The following is a 5164-nucleotide window of genomic DNA, read 5'->3' as shown; positions in this document are numbered from 1 at the left end:
TGTATAGTACTAAATGGACGGAACATTATCCATTATATAAAATAAAACTCAAAACACCTGTGTCTACAATTTAGAGATTATCAATTCAATTCAATTCAGAACACATGCGTCCATTGAATTCAATTAAATTCATTTTAACAATTGCATTCCATTCAATTCGGTGAAAAAATAATCCAAACCTTGTCCGCTTGATTTGTTTCAGAAGAATAATCCAAATTGTTCTCATTCAACTGATTTGAAGTTGAATTATTCATTCTCTTGATAGCCTATTGAAATTCACAGGTTGAAGAAAAAAATAAAGAAGAATAGCAAGAAGAACGACGAGCAACAGAGAAGAACAACGAGTAGTAGAGAAGAAAAAAGAAGAAGAACGACGAGTATTAGAGATTTCAGATCCAAAAATTACAATGCAAATCTTTAACATTGAAGAAGAAGCTTTACGTAATTTTTTTACGTTAATAGGAGGGAGAAGGGGGAGCGTGTGTATTTCACAGAACTTGGGGGGAGGGGAAACGCGTCTAATAAAAAAACTTGGATGACTTAGTTAGGTTTTTTGCATGAATGTGGAGTATCATTGTATTAGATATATATAAAACTCTATTTAATTTGCACGGCTCATTAGACATTATATTGCTATTTCATCTTTTTTTATGTTCATGATTATTATTAATCATAGTTGTAAAAGTTAGATAGGATTGACCGGTTCGACCGAAAAATCAATAAATTTGACTTCCAACTGGTCTGTCTCAGTTTCAGGACCGTTTAAGGATGGAAGTGGTAAAAACTGGTCAAAGTTAGTAAAAATTAGAAGAAACCAGTCCAACTAAACTGCTCGAGAGAAAATTCTAAAAATGATGAAGATATGGTTTGAACTTAGGTTCTCCTTGTTACGAGATGCTGTCCTCGATTTTTAAATATATTATTTTTTATTATTTTATCTAAAATATGACAGTGTTTGGCCAAAAACAAAAGTTAGAAGGTTAAGTTTTAAGTTTTAAATTTTTTAATTTTTTAAACCACAAAAATCCAAAAGTTTGACTTTAATTTTTAAAATATTTTAATTTTTTTAAAATAAAAATTAGAGAGTCTAATTTAAATTTTTTTTAAAAAAATAAAAATTAAAGAATTTACTTTCAGTTTAAAAATAATTTAAATTTTTAAAAATAAAAATAAAAATATTTGATTACTGCCAAAAAATATTTTTAATATGGACAATATTTGTGATTTTGTGTGTTATGCCGTTCATTATAGTATGTTAGGTCTTTAAATACGATAATCGGACTCCTATAGAAAATATTGTCCATCATCTTTAAAATATTACTCTCTATGTATTGACAAATATCGTATTGAATTCTGCAAACATTATAGTGCATGGAACCACAAATAAAAACAAATTCTCACACACAAAACTTACCCCCTCATACGTATTTAATTTCGTATAATTTCATCGATGTGGTAATCACACCAACAATGCACTGAAACACTTCTCTCGCAATAAAGTAAAATAGTAACAAGCTTATATTTTTATAGGTAGAAGACCCACCTTACAAATTACGTGTTAGTATCACCTCGAATCAGTAACTGACAACACACAACATACGTATTATTTTCTATGCTCGCCACGTGTCCAACTCGTTGGATACGTGTTGCACCTGATCACGACATGTGTCCATCACGCTTCATATGTGCTAAGTCAGCATGTGACCTATATGTTGGATCTATTATACTTGCAACATCTACTCACATGTATATAGGATTTTTTATTTTAATAAATAAATTAATTATAATAATTAGCGAAATAAATAATTTTAAAATATTTACTGAAATAAATATCCATCTCTTATCTTGTTTATAGTGTAAACGAGATAATTTTGCATGTATCTCGTTTACAGTGTAAATGAGATAAGACGGATGGATGCGAAAAGTGTATATCTCGTTTATAGTGTAAATGATTTATTTAATGGACAGTAACTACCCATTACTAGTTACCCATTACTATTTATACGTGATTTATTTAATATATTTATAACTATTTATTACTATTTACACGTGATTTATTTAATGGGCAGTAACTACCCATTACTAGTTACCCATTACTATTTATACGTTCGGGAATAACTATCCATTACTATTTACACGTGATTTATTAGATGGACATTACTACCCATTATTAGTTACCCATTGTTATTTACACGTCATTTATTTAATAGACAGTAACTACCCATCACTATTTATACGTGATTTATTTAATGAGCAGTAACTATCCATTACTAGTTACCCATTACTATTTACACGTGATTTATTTAATGGACAGTAACTATCCATTACTAGTTAATCCTTATCATTTAAAATAGACTAAAATTGACATATCTATTTTAATCTCTTCTATCCATCTTTTTATGTACTAATTGCATGACAAAAATTTGGATTATTGATATTATTAATATTTTTTATTATTTTTAATTTTTTAAAAAAAATACATATATCTCGTTTAAATACATTTCGCTTACACGGTAAACTAGATAAACATATGTCGCATACATCTATCTTATCTGTTGTGTATATTTCGTTTACACTGTAAATCAAATAAGCATGTGTTGCATACATCTGTCTTATCTGTTTACAAAGTAAACAAGATATATGCAAAATTATCTCGTATAAATTAGATAAGAGGAATATTTATTTCGATAAATATTTTTAAAATTATTTATTTTGATAATTATTACATTTATTTAATTTATAAAAATAAAAAATTCCATGTATATACACCAAAAAACCTATTTCTAATAAAAATCCACATATTTTTTCCATGTAAGAAAAAAATGATCCGATTTCTGCACTCTATATCTTAAACGAGCTCCATTTGAGGTTAACACCAAAATCTCATTTTATTTTTTGGGTTGTAGTAAAATCCGTGGGTTTCACCGATTTGGAAGGCACAGCACGGAACCTTGGGAAAAGAGAAAGAAAGTCCAAAGTTTAGGTTAGCTTTTCTAAACACTCTCTCTTCCTCTTTTTTCTTACTTCATTCTTGTCAACGACACTCTCTTTCTATCTTCTTCTTCCACAGTAACTCTAACATTTTTTCATGGTCTAGCTTTTGGAATTTTTGTGCAAAAGTCTTAGAAATGAAATACTCATCATAGACACTATTTAAAGTTTGAAGCTTTACAACCTTTTAAAGATACCCACCAAAGCATTTGCAGCCATGCCACCCATAAAAAAATATAAAGATGGCTTTGAATTTTTTTTTTTTTGGAAGGGAATTTCAACAACCATTTTCCTTCCCAAACCTCTTTCCTTTGAAGTTATACATTACATACATAGATGTTCCTTCTAGGATGCTGATTTTATGTTTCCGGTAAGCTCTTTGTTTTAATTTCATATCAAATATAATGTATTTTTTTTTGGAAAAAATAAAAATAAAAAATAAACTGATTCTTTGAAACCCGCCAGTTCATCGGTTTTTTAAAAAATCTCCCAAATCAAACCGGGTTTCACTGGTTTTACGCCTTATCCGGTCTTGTAACTAACCTGAACCGACTTTGAGGTCGGATTACCGGTTTTTCGGTCTAACTGATTGAGTCAATTTAGTTTTTACAATTCTGTTTGTTTTAGAAGCCAGATCAAATCATGTTAATTAAAAGGAGAAAACAAAAAGTGACAAGTTTTTTTTTAGTATCCCGTTATGATCAAGAAAATCAATATCATAACCTACTTTCTTCTATTTCTATATAAACAGCATATTTGTTTGTATAATTTCGTAGTTTGAATCAAAGGGAATTGAATTGAATTAGCAAATTAGCAACAATGGCAAAGAGTTCAATGAAGCTAGCATTTTGGATCCTCTTGTTTGTTTGCATATCTGGTTAGTCTCTCTAATCTTTTCCTCTTCCTAAATATGGTTCCTATTATTTTACTTTTTGAGTTTAAATAATAGAATGAATTTCCTTCCCTTTATTTTTCAAATCTTTATTATGTTTAATTTTTTTAGACAAAAATAAAATAAAAGTTAAAGTAGAAGAGGGGAGAGAGTGAAATTAAAGAGAAAAATGATTGGTTGGAGAGTGGATAACAAGAAAAATATGTTTAAATAAATTTTCTATTTTTTGAAATAATAATAATAATAATAATAATAATAATAATAATAATAATAATAATAATAATAATAATAATAATAATAATAATAATAAAAAGAAGTGTCTTATGTGATTGTTATTATTGTAATTGGACAGTGGAAGTAGCAAGAATTGAAGCAAGGGGACCCTTTGAATGTCCAAGGATGATAAATTGTGAGAGTGTGTGTCAAGGATTTCCCAGTTGCTGCATAAATGGAAAATGCATTTGTCAGAAATGCCCTTCTCAGAAAACTGAAGATGATTATCAACCTCTACAGGACACTACTAAACCCAATTCTCAGTTAAATTAGGCCTTGTTTTTGTTCTTGTTCTCCTAACTGGTGATCATCTACTAGCTGGTTAACAGCACTAGTATTGTATGCTCTTTGATATCTTTTAATAAATAAATAAATAAATAATATTTACGGATAATTTTTTTAGCAATGGAGACCTAGTATGTGTTATGCACAATTATGGTGCTATAACGTGTTTTTTATGGATATGGAGATGAATTTTTTTTTTAATTAGAATTTGCAAATTGGAGGCTTAGTTTTGTCAGCAATACCAAACCTAGGGTCCGATTATGGCGTGGTGAAGGTGATGAACAAATCGGAATTTAGGATACAAAATTTAGGGTCCAATTTACACATTTAAACATAAACCTGACCCTCACATTTGTATTTTTTTTAAAAAAAATTGAAAATCACAAATCTGATCCTCACATTTGTGCTCTCCACATGAAAAAAGAAAAATACATCAAGTCTCCACATTATTTGAAAAGCCAACACCAAAATAAAAAGCAAGTATTTACTTGTGAAAAATAGTTGTGTGTATCTGCCAAATACTGATTTCCACATTTCCAAAATACCAAAATCTCTCTAACTTCACTACTAAATATTACAATCAATATCCGTATTATTAAGATTAACAGTGATCATGCTATAATCACAAACTGAAGCACCAAATCACTATAAATAGTTTAGAAACTACACCAAATGACTATTTTGTATAGTAAATTGGTTTTAAACTGGTTAATAATATGGTGG

At 28.8% G+C, this 5164-nt stretch overlaps 1 long non-coding RNA gene across 2 annotated transcripts; it reads left to right on the top strand.

Annotated features, from left to right (window-relative positions):
* Nucleotides 1-2852: 2852 nt before the first annotated feature.
* On the top strand, nucleotides 2853-4540 carry LOC110273886 (uncharacterized). Of its 2 annotated transcripts, none has more exons than XR_002365389.2 (3): nucleotides 2853-2983; nucleotides 3768-3868; nucleotides 4236-4540. It is a non-coding gene; the product is annotated as an uncharacterized LOC110273886 (long non-coding RNA). The 2 variants fall into 2 exon arrangements; XR_002365494.2 differs by lacking the exon at nucleotides 2853-2983 and adding an exon at nucleotides 3251-3361.
* The last annotated feature ends 624 nt before the right edge of the window (nucleotides 4541-5164 follow it).

The sequence above is a fragment of the Arachis duranensis genome, chromosome 1, assembly GCF_000817695.3.
Source record: "Arachis duranensis cultivar V14167 chromosome 1, aradu.V14167.gnm2.J7QH, whole genome shotgun sequence".
Lineage (NCBI taxonomy): Eukaryota > Viridiplantae > Streptophyta > Magnoliopsida > Fabales > Fabaceae > Arachis > Arachis duranensis.
This window is presented reverse-complemented; position numbering and strand designations above follow the sequence as displayed.